Here is a 16753-nt window from a genome sequence, read left to right as displayed (position 1 = left end):
AAAAATCTATTTCTCAATTACCCTTACTGAATTCTGTACTAGTTCTATGTTCTGTTCTGTTCATATAACGTAACTGCCCCCCCCCCCTTCTCCCACATCAGCATGCATGCAATAGAGTATTGACATATTTCCGTCAAAATTCAGAATAGATGGCTTTATGATTGAAGTGAGTGGATCGCGGGAAAATATTGAATGGATTTGGTCAATACGTCCTATATCTTCGTCCTCCCATGGGTGATTGGTTACTGAGGCGGCGCCAGGAGAGAGGTCGTACTCTGAGAGATAGTCCAACTCGCTCTCATCTTCGTCTAATGATCACGGGAGTCGTGTCCCATCACGTGTATATGACACGATGGGAGGCCCCGAGTCCGCATCAATAACGTCTTTATCAGCTCTGCAAACACACGTGCTCAAACTCGGGTTTGCGTGTTAGCCACAAAATACGTGGTTCTTTTTTCTCACGCACCGTACGGAGGGATGAGTCCGAGGCCGAGGCAGGGTTACAATGATACTTGGACATCAGGCAAGGGCATTTTAGGTACCCCCCCCCCCCTTCTCCCCCTTTCTCTCTCTCTCTCTCTCTCTCACACACCCAACACACAAGTGGGTTGGTGAAATAATAGCTGATGAATGCGAAGGTATAGCCGGGGTAAAACTGAATGTAACAAAATGAGGTTGATTAATGATTGGAGATATCAATAAATTTACTGAGATTATACGTGACGTTTCTAAAATAAGTTAGAGTTGATTCGTAGCCTATTTGCGGGATGACACAACCTATTGCTTTTATCCTTAAAGTGCGTGAGTAAAATTTCAGTTCATTAATGGGGAGGCAATGTTATTCTATAAAAGTTATAGATGATGATAATAATAATTGTGTTTACCAAGGGAAGCTTCGTCAGCTTCAATGCTTTTCTTTCGGAGGACCCTGCAATTATTCGATGATTCCGCACGGCATGCAATCTCCATCAGTCTTCCATTACACTGATATCAGGATGGAAGCAGCGATATTATGAAGGAGAGGTCAAGAGAAGCAAGTCCCCCTCCCCTCACACACACACACCCTCTTCATGGTTTCTTACTAGGCCAGGCATGGTGAGGACAAAAAAAAAACAGTGGTTCAAGTTGAAATGCGCCATTAAAAACAAAGAAGAAGCAGGAAAGAATGGATAAGAGAGAGAGGGAGAGAGAGAGAGAGAGAGGACAAGGGTATGTGTGTTGGGTGAGATGCTTGCGTGTTTCTGAAGTAAATAGTATGTAAATGAGAGACAGAGAGAGAGACAGAGAGAGCTGAAGAGTTAGACAGTGCGTGTGTGTGTGTGTGCGTGCGTGTGTGCGTGTGTGTGCGTGTGCGTGTGTGTATGTGTATGATAGAGAGAGAGATATATAGAGAGAAAGAGAGATAAAAAGAGAGAGAGAGAGAGAAAGAGAGAGAGAGGGAGATAGTGCATCTGGGAGAGGAATATTTTCACATCTTGAGTAGATCATGTATCAAGCTTACGTAGCTGTTATGAAAAAACACCATATACCATAGCAAGTGTAGCGTTACATTTATGCTTTGGGAAAGGAAGAAATGAAGGGAGGAAAACAAGGGGACTGGTAATTTTTATTTTACACAGTTTAAAAAAAAATTAAGGTTCACTATTTTCTAACCCATAAGGTAATATACTTTTCTAAATAGTCCAATCGATGTTATTATGTAGCACCATCAAGAGGAACAGGGTAAGAGCATAAAGGATTTTTTTTTTTTTTTTTTTTTTTTTTTTTGGGGGGGGGGGGGGGTAAATATGTAGTAAGACAGAGTTTTCATTTTTCACTTTTGTATTGAATTTTTAGGTAACCAGCTTCTCCAATGTTTAAATTGCCGCCATGACACCTAATAAAACCATGTTTGTGTGAGTGTGTATAATTATATATATATGTGTGTGTTTTTGTTGCTTTTGGAGTATTATAGATATTTTTTTTAAAACATTGATATAGCCTTTATGGAAATAAAAATCTGGGTCCATTTAATCCTCAATCTAATCGATAAGTTAGGGATACATAGTCAAAAAGAGCGTATAAGAAATATAAATTGCATTCAAAAGAAATGAGAGAGAAAGAAGATGAAAAATAAAGAGCGGAATAAAGAGAGAGAGAGAGAAAGAGAGAGACGGGGAAGTGAAATAAGAGAGCCAGAGAAAAGTGAGGGGTATGTACGGAGAGAGTCGGAGAGCTGAGGAGAAGATTGATGGGAGAATGATAGATAGAGAAAAGAAGGATTGAAGAGATGGATAGAGACAGAGAAATAAGGATAGTGTGATAGAAAGGGGAGCGGCAGTTAAAGAGAAAAAGGAAAAGATGACTAGAGACAGACAGACAGAGAGACAGACATATTGGGAGACACACAGAGAGTTCCATATTGCTCTAATCCTCCTCTAATGATTACGGGCGTCGTTCCCCATCACAAATACAAGCCTCGGAATGAGGCCCAACTTCCCACACAATAATGTCTTTCTCTCAATCCCTACACAACTAGAGCTCATGCTATAAGCTCATATGTAATCCTAGTTGTCAAGTGTCACAGCAAAGCAGGGTGACAAGCTGCCCTGTATCCGTACATGCCTAGTCTGTCTCCACCCTTTATCATACTTTTTTTTAAAGTAACATGCTGTTGTTGTTCAAGATAGATCTACACAAGTCATGTTATGTATCATTAACTGCAAACGCAAAGAGAGGGAGTTTTGAACAAATATTTCATGATTTAATTTTGATTGTATAGCACTTACGTTGGCAAATTATTAATATTTTCAAATTAATCATTGGCTTCGAATAGTGATTCTAAAATTCATAACTGTTTGCTTCCAACTCGTCATAAAACAAATAACACTCATACCCGTCGGAAAACCCGTTCTCCCAGTCTGTTAAAAGATCATGATTTATAACGGTACGTCTATGACATTATTTTACGGATCCACTTCCTCAAAATCCCCCCACCCCCCCCCCCCCTAAAAAAAACAAAAACACACAAAATGAGAATATAAATAAGAAGAAAATATATATATATAAATAATAATAATAATTAATTATTTTTCATCGAGTAATGAAAAACAAAGTTCTTTTGGCAAAAACTACTAGTCTTACACTGAAATTATCAAAATTCTATTTTAATCGTTATTACAATTGTCACAAAAGCTCCTGATTTGAGATGAATCAAATCAAGAAAGAGCTTACACCACCCCACATAATGTTCTACTTTACTGTTTTTGTTACTAAAAAATTTTTGTTAGGTAAATCTGTGCAAATCCAAGACTTACAAATTGTTTAGCTCAATATTAATCGAGCTTTCAAAAAATAGTTTTCCGAATATTCTGCATTGATTATATTTTTCATGCACATTCTCATGTTCAATCGATTCCTTCGAAAACGGACTCCTTCTATCAATAAATCCTTTCATCTATTCCTTCATGTATCCCTTCATCCATCTACTAGCTTATCCATCTTCTCATCTTACCATGCCATGTAGATCGAGCTCTGCTTACTATCATGTCTCAGATCGATCCATGCCCGGACTAATGTCCGTCTCTCTCATCGCGATGCATTATGCTGATTGTCTTATTCAGGCTAACCAGCAAAGATCCGCCGAAAGATTGCTTTATTTTCACAAACCCCGATGTCATTACCACTGTTGATTCTGACTGAGTGAGAGCAATCTTCCTCATGTTTATCGGACAAAATCAATTTCCATCTGGATTTGGACTTTAAGAATATTCCAGTGGTCCCATCTTTCTAACTTGAAGGCACCATGGTGGGGAAAAAATCTCGAAACATGATCAATAAGGGGAAAAGGAATTGGAGAAGGAAGGTTGGATTAAAATATTGAGGGGGGTCGGGGTGCAGGTATAGGAGAGAGTTTGAGAACATAAATACATAAGCGATCAAACTTTTCTGTCAATTTGAGAGACGGAGAGCAGTAGAAATCAGAGCCATTCTGTGGTTTAGGACTGATGCATATTGTGCTCACTGTAAGGGCGTTAACATAATTCTTATAATAAGGACAACCACACCCCAGAAAAAACATCCTTTATCATGAATTCTTTTAACATCAACCAGATTTCCCCCTCGAAACTGTCTTAACCGGATGGAGGAGCTCCTAACTCCTAGTGGATATATTCCATTGTGGGTAGTTTCATGAGTAGGCTTAAAGATAAATTTGAGTTCTGGTAATGCGATTGCATTGTGAAAGAAAAGGTGTGGAATGGATCAGAAAAGTTGATCATATAGCATGTAAGTAATGGTGTGTAATGCAAGGTTCTGGAGTCATCAAAATCATCATAAATTTGGCAGAGTCTTGGTAAAGTAACAATCACTTACACAGAAAGATGTATATGGGACAAAACACATGGTGTCGGGGCTAGTACTACCCTGATTTCCTTATCTTTCTATGCTCATTACTTAGCCAGTATACATTTTCTTCCGAAATTGTTTGGCACATGACATTTATTTGTAATCTTGAACATTCAGTGTAAGTTTCGTTAGATTCTGTGAGAAATCTTTTTTTTTTTTTTTTTTTTTACCAGAACTCAAGTTTATCTTTAATATTTCTGCTTTATCTGTTGTAGGGGTAGTATTACATAATCGTTACAGGGGTGGAGTCTGGAGTTCTGTAATTCCTGACATGATGAGACGGAAGTACAGTCGTTACCAATACTTTGAACCCTAAACTTTATCGGTTTCAACATGCTGCACGACTAGAGAAACCTCGTTGCCTACACGGGGTACAGAATAAAGCAATAAATCGACTTCATCAATTCCCACGAGGCGTCTAGTAGCTCCGTGGCGTCATGTGATTTGTGCATTCCTCCAATATACGTCTCTTCTTTTCGCTTGACCCCCTTGTGATGGGTCACAATTCTATTATGTATGATACGAGTCTCAGGGGACAGCTTAATACCCTCGTTTCGCTCATTCCCCGGCGCCAATAACACACGAATTTATCCTGATTAGGTCGAGGAGGAACGAGACATCAAAAGACGAGAGAAAAGGGGAAAGAGGCAGTTACAAAAAGTTGGTTAAGTTTATTTTTCGTCGGTATAAACAAGCGAAAGGAGATCAATGTATTCATATCTCACTTAGATCACGCCTTCCTATTTTTGAAAGTTGTTCCGTTCTGCACCTTCACTGCCTCACAAGAAAATGCTTAGGTTCCCGTACCCTGATACGGGTATTAAAGACAATAACAGTGTAAGTAAATATGGTCACGATAATAAAATGATGGTCCTTATCGGGTTTGTTATTTGCATGCCTTAAAATATACTTTTACAAAACAAGCTACTATAAATGTCCACCCGGGTTACAAAAGATATTCTCCAAAACAGCTTACATTAATTTGAAACAAACATTTGTAAAAGAAACTTGGGACGTAATGATGGCATCAATTACAAAGTGTCGCAAGTGCAATTTTTTTCATTATTGCTGTTTTTCATTATTATTCCCTAAGCTTTCCAATAAAAGCTGAGCCGTCCGTATTTTTCTCAACCCCCATCGACACAAGGGATAGCCTCTTTGGGAAGTTATGATGTGGAACGTCAATGAATATTACATGAAGGAGCAAACCCTAGTCAAATTGATCAAGTATCACCCACTTGGAAAACCCCATGATACAAAATTGAAATGTCGGGACATATTTCACAAATCTAATGCAAGATTAAACATATCTCTCTCACTCTCTTAACACACACACACCCACGCACGCACACACACACACACACACACACACGTACACTTTATTTTTTCCTTCTATTTCCTCTGTCTTTCTTCGGGTAGCGGTGTTCGTTCTCTTTTATAATATTCTTTAAAATTCGACGACAAAGTTTCATGCTATTTTCTTCTATGAAAATTAATGTCAGTTGCATTTTTGACAATCTTGTCTAATAAACAATAAATTAAGAAAAGGTTTAAATGTCTACTTTCAAAAAAAAAATTAGTTATATGTTGGAGGGTGAACTAGTTGTGTTTATTTTTATTTAATATTTTGTAGAGTTGCTTCGACTACCTTACATGAATATTGTATAGTAAATGAGCATCTTCCAAAACAAATGACATAAACAAATATAAGGATTTCAAAAATATTATCATAAAGAGTTATTTGTATTATGCTTAAATTCTAATCAAGCATGATGTTCCAATTATAATGGTATAGATCATTTCATAGTAAAGCATAATGCTTAAGGAAAATCATTAAAATTACTTTATATAATTTATACAAATCACATTTACAGTGTGTTGTTATTGTAATTTACGACGTCAAACTCTCTGTAGAATAAAACACATAACCGTATTTTGCATCGTGTACCAGAAAAAAAGAGAGTTACGATGCTCATAATAGTAGCAAAATACGGTACAGACTTTGGCCAGCAATATAATGTTCTTGAAAAGTACGTAGAACTTGTACTTTTCTTGAGTTCAATTCTGTCACCATTTATGCTTCCTACGCAATATGGTTGATAGATGGATATGGGAAGAGGGAGGTTATAATAACTCTGATAAACGAGATGTGTGATACCAGCTGAACTGTAAACGACGTACAATTTGTCTAAGTTATGACATCTTGTAGACACAACGCAATTCTACTGCATATGGGCCGAATGCATAACAAAAATAAATATATAAAAAGGAGATTGTTCTGTCTGACTAAAAAATGTTCCCAAATCAAAGCGTGATGAATGCATATAGGAAAAGACTCTTATTTGAATAATAAACCGACTTATTTTGAAATAAATCATATTCATGACATTAATAACAGGAATGATTTGCGAAAATGAAATTTAAACGACGTAAAAAGAAATGGGAGGGGGCTGTCCCCTTTTGTTCCTTACTCTTTCTCCTGAACATTGTGAAATTTATACTCAAAGGGTTGTTACCACCATAACGTTTCTTGTTATAAGACAAACATGTGTACCCCTTTTACAGAGGGATTCGAAGAAGAAGGGAATATAGGGCGACTCGCAAGCGGCGACGGACTCGTTAAATGCCTCTTAGGAAATAGAACGTCTGAACATTAGAAAAGAATTACGAACCCACTATCGACTTATTGTCTCAACCAAGACAGTGGTCGACATTGACTTACTTTACACACTACTCTGGAGGATAGAACGGAGAAGGGCGAGACGGAACGTCTTGGCGTCTCCTTACATTATGAACAAGGAGTCAAGGTCGAGGATGTTTAGCAAAGATGAAAAAAGTCAGCAAGATATTTTTGTTGATGTAGTCAACAAATTCATATTAACTTTTACCATTAGACTGAAAATGTTTATTACATGATTTTTTTTTTACTGTTACCAGATTCATTTTGTTTGTATACTGTTCGAAGCTTAACCTTCCTATATATGAACAAAGAAACTACAGTAGAAATATTTCGGGTAAAGATGATTGAATTGTTTTGGTCATTTTTATGGAAAAGAGAAATAAACACAATTTTTTAGAGATGGCATAAGCCCAACAATGCCGCTATATTATTATAATTATCGTGTGGTTTTAAAACTGACACAAGTTATTATAAAGATTAGTATCGTCGTTTTAAATTAGTGGATGAAATTTTGGAATTTGTACATGTATATATTATGCTGCCCTTTCCTAATAAAAAAATAATTAACGCAGATTGGTTGTATTGGTAGCTTAAACTTTAAGAGATAAATGAGTTGCTAGATTTGCATTAAGTTACTAAATAGGTAACTCTTTGTATACACTTCTTAAGACCTGTAAACATGTGGCCGAAAATGCCGATATCAGGTTAGAAACCAAAATAACTGTTTAAAAGCTACGTGAAGAAAACAACAATAATGTAAAAGAGAGAGAGAGAGGATGAAAGAGAAAACAAACAATATTTATTAGGTTCAACTCTGACTCTTAACACTTTCTTTCCAATATCTGCCTTCTGAAAGCTGTGGCGAGGGGCCTTTTTCCAGGAAGAAGAAATCCTGGCTAGTCTGAAGTTATACTTTGTGAACATCGAGGCCAAGAAAATACATTATCACTGCTCGCCTTGCCCATACATAATTCAACGTGAACTTAGGACTATTGGATGCCCCGTCTGTGGGGATGCTAGAGCGATCACTTCAACGATCAAATTTCGAGAAAAAGTGCCTCTATCAAGGACCAGAAAGGCGAAAAGATGGAGAAAAACAAGGTCAAAGACGGCAGTAGAATGCAGAATGCGAGCCCCCTTTTACTTGACTTTTACCCATTCGAGAGACTTCGAGTGGGACTACGTGAAGTCGCCCGTGACCAGCTTGAATAAATCGATGCCTTGTTCTTTAGACTTTCGGGTATCTCTTCTCCCGGTATACACCGAACGTGGTAGCTTTCAGACGCCCTTACTGTCTTATAGAGAGCAATAATAAAGAAATCAAATAGTGCACTGTCGGGGTTTATGCTATAATATGACATTGGAAAAAAACATAAACCTGTCAATAGATAATAATAATAATAATAATAATAGTGAACATTTATAATGCGCCATCGTTATCTTATTCAAAATCTAAACAAAGCGTAATATTTGGCTCATTCCTTAATGAAATAATTAAATATAGTCGACATTGAAACTTAAATGAGTAACCTCACTCATGAAAAAGCGAGAAAGGTCGAGTTTTATTGTATATATAATTACCGTCCTTGTATACAACCTTGTTCGTTGGTTTATTTTATGGCCCGTAAAACGAGTCACACATCACCAACTAAAACTCGTTCCGAAGACGCCACAAGAGGCTAGTCTAATCAGAATTGCCTCACAAACCTAATCTAACGAGGTCATCTACTCCCCTGCTTTATGCAACAGCGTGAAGATGCTACTGACATTATAGACAGCAAGAATCCACTTCTACCGTTTCCTACACTTGAGAATTCAAATTGTTACACAAGATGAAGTGATCTGTTTCTGTATACGAAGATAAAAATAGGATAATCATTCGTCAAAACTTTTAAATACTTTGTTTAGCCTCTCCCACGCACCTTGGTTTATTCTTTCAATTTTTATATGACATGATAAAACGAAAACATTCAAGCGAATGCATTTAAAGTTGTCTACAAATCGTTTGTTAAGTTGTATGCAAATAAACGCCAAAGTAATGGTTTTGTATCGGTTTGATAGGGGTTAAATTTAATTTAAAACTCTAGAAGTTTGGCAACATCTTCCATCACTAAAGCTTCTGCTATGCATATAGTTATGAAAAGGATGATAATGTCAGCTCTCAATTTTCTCTCAATATTTTAGCTTCTTTCCCAAAATACTTTCAAGGCCTTATTAAAAAAAAAAAAACCTGTTTACCTCGTCTCAAAATGTATAGCATATTTGTATTTGTTTCCTCGGTCAGCAATCCCTTCTCCTAATAACCAATGCAGGTACCTCTCATGATGACCCAGGAGACTACTGGAGATCTACGTCAAGTCGACTAACCATTAAATAGCTCCCTACCCAAACATATTCCATTGACCTAAATCGCTCAAACTCTCTCCCTGAATATATATGTAGCATGCAGAAATTAGATACTCTTGAAAAACAACCACCGTTATATGGTCTTTATACAGTGCAAAATAAGAGTATCGTGAGAATACTCTGTTTTAAAGAGTGTTCAGCAAGTAAAATCCCTATTTCATTTTCATCGTTTGACTATGAACTGGCAAAGTCCTTCTAAACAAATGGATAAAATCAAGAGTTCCCCATCCGACCTGTGCATCTGTCTTGGCTTTTCTCTGTTCGTATAACGCTCTTTTTTCGTGCTGTGGCAAACAAATAGTTTGTATCTTCAATCTTCAATAACAAAGTGCATATACATAAAAACACCTGAACAAAGTGAATAACTATGACTACTCATAATCATTTTGTATATTCTTTTTCCATAGATTTGAAAAATCATATGTAACTGCGTACTAATATAGTCAGTACGGTTCATTCGTCAGGGAAACATATACAGTTTATTCGATAATAATTGTACGAAAAAACACTTGTTGTCATTGCTTTGATAGCCTGTACTTTAAAGTAAGGACTGTAAACATATTTGTATATAGGAATGTAAATTCACTATAAATATAACAATTACGTTATAGGTCAAAGACAACTAAATCATCTGATAAGAAATCAAATATAACAAAATGTAATGTAAAAATCCTACTAAAAAAAAAAAAAAGGTGGATGGGGAGACTTACTTTGCTCTATCTATAACTGGCCTGACTCATATCGAGGAAGCTAAATGCGAGCGGCAAGAGGTAATTATGACAACAAATGATTGTTGTTTAATTTCTGTGGATTTTCGGACATAACAAAATATAAATAAACATATTATTAAGCTTAAAATGAGGTTATTTCGGGACTTGGGGCAAGGCTACATATTGGCAGGCAGATAATAATGATGTGTTTTTGTAGAAGTGGTTAGTGATCGATCGCAGGTAGTCGAGCTTGCTTGAAACACGTTTCCCCCATTTCCGCCATTCCCCTAGCCTCAGGAAAACATTAGCACCAAACTGTGTGCTGTGACAACACAGCTCCTCTCTATACCGTAACCTATATACACCCAGTGACTATGATCTTGATTCTTGGCGGGTTCATTCATAACTACCCAATTTACAACCAGTAGCTAAGGGGTAGTATTCCTCTCTCTTTCTCTCTCTCTCTCTCTCTCCATCTTACACACAAATAGTCACACATGCACTTAAAACGTTCCAAATGGGGATTTTTATCTTTACTATGAAATTGGGGATATTGGAATTGGAGGCGTTTTTATAAAGATTTCTTTTCTTTGATGCATGTAACCCCAGATAAATGAAGCAAATTACAGTTTGTCAAAGAATGACACAAATTTAGCTTCCTCTTTTTATGTGAGAGGTTACTAGGCGTTGGTCATTTATCAGAATGTTAAAATCTCAGATGATACACAAAGTAGCGCTCGTAAATGTGGAAATGGGTAGTAGACACGTCTCGGTTCACTTTTACCAAAAACTAGCAAAAAAATAAGAAAGTTATCAACTGGGGATATCCACAGTTGCCAGTGTAGCCCCACTAGGGAGTTATGTGTACATAATATGATTATCCCCGTTTCACACGGCTTACAAACACAAACACAAAAACAAACGCGCACATACATGCACGCACGCGCACACACACACTCTCTCTCTCTTACTCTCTATGTCTCCCCCCTCTCCCTCCCTTTACATTTCTTCCTCCCTTCTCCACCTCTCCCACAACACTCTCTCGTTCTCTTTTTTCTCCCCTCATCTCTATCTCCTATCTATTATTTATGTCGCAACTCTGTCCATCTCTCCTCTACCCTAGCTCTTCTCCTCCTCGCTCTTCCACTCCTCCCTCTCTCTATTTCCCTCTCCTCTCTTTCACTCTCTCCAACTCTCCATATCTCCCTCTCCTTATCTACACTTTTTGAAAGCTTTTAAAGACTTTTAAAAATACTTGTTTTTAAAAATAACACTCTAAAAGACCTTTGAAGAACACCACAACTCTTTATACAAAGAATAAAGAAAGGGAATCATACATTGTTGATTGCTTTTTTTGTTTTACCTGCCTGCTAAGGAAAGCGTGTACATGCTTGTAAGTAAACAGACAGGGGACCGACGGCTTTATATGTCCTCTCCGATGGACTTGATGATGAAGATTAATGCCTTACCAATGGGCACTAGCACATCGAATTAGTTTGGAACCGGGGACTTCCCGGTTGCGAGACCAGTGCTTTACCACTGAGCCATTGCGCCTCATACATTGTATTCATCGCCATCACTAGATCATGATAAAACCAGTGAAATTTCATGAATTGCTACAACTCTAACTTATTTGACGAAACATATCAATCTGTAGTACGAAACATCTTATCTGTAGTACTTTACTTAAGTAAATTAAAAAGAAAATCAAAATTGTCCTCACACTGAGAGAAGGGGAGGGGAGCGACTAATACAACGAGGCATATTATTATGCACTACTACATGTAATTATTCAATCAATGCGATCTCTTTTTATTTGAATGCCACTAAACACTATTTATGCTTTTTCATGCAGTACCTCCTGAATGTATGACGCCACAAAATAATGTACGTTAAATTATGGAGTGAAATGTTATCGGTATTCTTTTAGAATGAGTGTTACATTAATTTATTTTGTTTATAAGAAAATTGGTGTGTGCAAAATTTATTCCACGTTATCGAAACTGTTGCTTTCGTCATGAGAACTAGACTGATTGATGACCTCTATGCTAATACAAATAACAATACGAAAACCGAATCTTTCAAATATGATAGACTTGATGACTACATTCATGAGGAGACGATAGTATGATCTTCAACCTGCCATGAAGTGATGTTGATACATTTTATCTTGCTTTCAACCAGAAGGAAATGATGATAACTCTTTCCCCTAATGTTGTTGTTGTCGTTGTTGATGTTTCTGTTGTTGTTGATGATGATGATGATGATGATGAGGATGATGATGATAAATGATATCACGTGCCTTAGTATAAACTGAGATACGTTCAAGTCCCAGATACCCAAGGAGGATAACCATTGGGTGATACAAAGAGAAGGAATTCAGATTTAGCTACCCCTTTGTTCCATCTCTCTTCACCTCCTATCCTCCTCCACCTCTCTCTCCCCTCTCTCTCTCTCTCTCTTTCTCTCTCTCTCTCTCTCCCTCCCTCCCTCTTTTTGTCTTTCTCTCTATCTCCCTCTTGTCCTTTCTCTCCTTCTCTGAACACTTTTTCGGTCTCTTTATTTTTCAGTCTAGCGTTTCCATGTCCTTGTCTCCTTGTCATGTTGCCCCCCCCCCCTCACCCCCTCTCTCTCTCTCTCTCCCACACTGTCACACACACGCTCTCTCTCTCTCTCTCTCTCTCTTCCCTTTATGTATCTCTTATACCTTTCTCTCCCCCCCCCCCCGCCCCCACCCTTCTATCTTTAACTTTTTGGCATAGCATACGTGCTCTATCCCCGTAACACAGAGAGTATCTCCCAAGAAAAATATTATGGTAAGGACCATATTCTAGTCTGTGAGTAGGCACGTAGGTCTAACCCCCAGATGGCTCGTCCTGCATAACAAAACCGGATAGCTAGAGGTTATTATCATTTCAATAAGACTCTTCAACGTGTATTCAGCAAAACTTTGCACTTTCTCAATTTTTCGCTTCTATCCCGCTCCTCTCTGTTTTCCTCACGGTATACTCCTTTCCCTCTAACTCTTGAACGACCATCTGCAGACATGAAGTGTGTAAATACATCTCGTCGTAAACGTCTCACATAATTTGTCGTCGTCCTATTATACACAATTTTGATGAGTGGAAAATTGACCACTAACCATTCATCAAATTTGACATGTACTCAATCGATAAGTGAATATATAAGTATTATCTATATACTCAAAGTCTGTTTTGGTAATGGAAATATTTTTTCAGCTTGTGTGTTGAGATTTGTCTAAATATAAAGATGTACATTAGTGAATGCCACTTGTGATAATATCAAATTGTATGAAGAAAAAATAACTGGAAAGTTAATCACTTAGTTGAGAGACGTCATCCCCACCCCCACTGTCCGCCCACGAGTGCGCGTGGTCTCTATACAACTTCCTGGAGGTTTGCGGACGTTATGTCTATTATATTTACAAATAATACACAGGATTGAGGGCATTAGTAAGAATTACCCACACAAGGTACCTTTGGAACAGTTTAACACGCCCGAGGCGATAGCCGAGGGTGTTTGGATTGTTTTGAAAGTACCGAGTGCGGGTAATTTTACTAATGCCCGAACAAAATGATGGATATTATAAGATTATAAGATTATGATGTTTTATTTGTTATATATAGAGATGTTTTATTAAATGACCGGTCATAAGCAAATTTACTGTTAGGCAAAATAAATGCCTGGTCACGTGTTCGCTCTCAACCAATCATTTGATTAGGATCCTCTTCATCATCTTATAAACCGTAATATTGATAACCGAACGAGAATAAATCTGTGCAGACAAATTAAGCAAGATGATAATGTATTCTTGCCAGACAGTTACATTAAATCTACCATAGCAACCCGCAATGTTATGTGAACATAGCTGACTCTACCTATTTCGGAAAACCCTTATTAAAGATAAACTTTAGTTCTGGTTAAAAAAAAGAAAATTAATTCTCACAGAATCAAACAAAACTTACACTGAATGTTCAAGATTACAAATAAATGACATGTGCCCAAAAAATTTGGAAGAAAATATGTACTGGCTGAGTAATGAGCATATAAAGATAAGGAAATCAAGGTAGTACTAGCCCCGACACCATTTGTGTAGTCCCATATGCATCTTTCTGTGGACAGTGCTTGTTACTTTACCAAGACTGGGCCGAATTTATTATGATTTTGATGACTCCATAGCCTTGCAGTGCACACCAATACTTGCATGCTACATGATCAACTGTTTCTGATTCATTCCACACCTTTTCTTTCACGATGCAATGGCATTACCAGAACTCACCTTTATCTTTAAGTTTCCTTTAACAAAAAAAAAGAGAATGTATATTCTTTGCAGTCCACCTACCATTTACACGATTATTGATGTAACTTTCCGGTTTATTACAAAACTTTGTGTTCAGACTCAGCTTTCGTCCCCCATCCTAAACGATTTACAGCTGTCTGTATATGTCAAGGATAAACCCATTACCCATCACACCGCATCCCTAATATACCTTTATGGCTTAATCGATGAGAAACAAGCAGTCCATATTTGTGTTGATGTGTACCCTCTGTGTGCTGGTCGGTCGATGGGGTTGAGGGGCAGCAGGGTGGGGGAGGGGGGAGTGGGCGTCACGGTATAACATAATGATAAGCATATGACGAAGACACCTCAAATTATAGCCAGTTATATATCTTTATTTGTGCAGTGTCTTATTCGATGTGCATGTAGTTAATCATTAGCGTTTCTTTTTTACACCAAGCTCCTTTTCACGGAGTGTTGTAAAATTTTATTTCCTTACAGGGGTTGAGTAACTTTGTCTAAGATTCTGAAACAAAATCCTGGATTTAGCTCATGTTGCAATGATACTTATAAACCTTTAGGTAAGTCAGGAACCCCATTATTTTTACAAGCCGATCGCCTGTCTGATTATCAAGATGTTTATGATTGGAAATCGAAATCAAATTCTGCGTTTTCCTAACGGTGTTTATAACACTAACAGTCTATTGGGGGATAACGAGTATGGTAAAAATGGTCACTCGAAGATTTTAGCTTTTTTGAGGCACTTCTTGATTATTTTGAAGCGCGATTTTTTAGAGCTTCAATATTACACCATAATAGACACTGATAACACGTAGGGCCATGCATCTCAGAGTTACCATTGTTAAACGATGCCTTTATTAAAGGTATGAGCTAAATCCAGGATTTTGTTTGAGAATCTGAGGCAATGTTACCGAGTCACCTGAAAGTTGTTAAAGCTACAAGCCATGTCATTGGATATTAAAAATAAAACATTAATATCATGTAGTCGTCAGGGCTATAGTTTGTTCTTTCGTTCATATAATTCTTAATCATGCTGTGTTGTATTTGCGACATACATTTTGATGTAGGCCTACATCGATTTCAGAAACCTACTGACGACGCCAGGTGATTTATACATAGATTAAATTACTGAATTGATTGATTTTTACAGTTAAAAAGGAATTTTAGAAGTTACCGAAGCAGCATTTTACTTACATTTTGAAATACAGACATCTACGGTAGATAGTAACACATTAATTACGGTATCGGTTGATTTGTTTTCATTAGAATGTATCAAAAACACCCCCTCCCCCCCCCCCCCCAAAAAAAAAAGAGAAGATGTTATCTTACATTATGTCCAGTAATAATGAACCATCCCTTTATAAAAAGGCCCTCATTTATCTCTACTGACACTAGGAAGATATTAATGAAATGACTTTTCCATTTGGACAAGTAAATGCCGCTACAAAAATGCATCGAACAATAGATATCTTTAACATTTTGCATGAAACATGTGCGTGTTGTGCAGACCGTTTCCGTTTTAAGTACTGCGTAGTAATATCATTGATAAAACTTCTACGCAAAAATGACCGAAATTCAAATACTAATGTTTTCATTACAAATACTAGTAGTGTAGGCTTATGTTTGCAGATATGAGGGGGGAAAAGTCATCGTCCGATCTTTGCCTTACAGAGCAGGTGTTTATTTTTATATCTATTCACAAATGTCTACCGGGACCATTTAAAAATTCAGATGAGAAGAAGAGGTGGCACTACTATAGAGCAAATTCTAGGATATATTATTTGTGTGCAGCCATCGAGAGCTGAACTGGACATGAATCTTTTACTATTCCTAACCTTGAAGGTATTTCTATAGTTACAAAGCAGAGCAGGCATGCCGAGAGTTGGGTAGGGAGAGAGAGAGAGAGAGAGGGGGGTGGGTCCGCGTGCAGACAGAAATAAAGACATGGACAGAGAGAGAAAGAGGGGGAAAGAGAGAAAGGAAGAGAGAGAGAGAGAGAGAGAGAATGAAAATTTCCCTTAGAGAATTTCTCGCGCAAAATGTAAATCAAGTTGACTCGAATAACTGGACGAATGAATGTAAAACATTAGTAGGGCTTTCCGTGTTGTAGCTGGGGGGGGGGGGGCAAAGAGTCATATACCCCAGGCGCGGATCCAGGGGGGCCGAGCGGGCATTGCCCCCCCCCCCCCTGAAAAAAGGGGACCTGAATTGTTGTTGTTGTTAACACCTCCTTGGGTATCTTAGACATGA

The sequence above is a fragment of the Strongylocentrotus purpuratus genome, unplaced genomic scaffold (assembly GCF_000002235.5).
Source record: "Strongylocentrotus purpuratus isolate Spur 01 unplaced genomic scaffold, Spur_5.0 spur5_scaffold_6, whole genome shotgun sequence".
Taxonomy (NCBI): domain Eukaryota; kingdom Metazoa; phylum Echinodermata; class Echinoidea; order Camarodonta; family Strongylocentrotidae; genus Strongylocentrotus; species Strongylocentrotus purpuratus.
Note: the sequence above shows the minus strand (reverse complement) of the source record.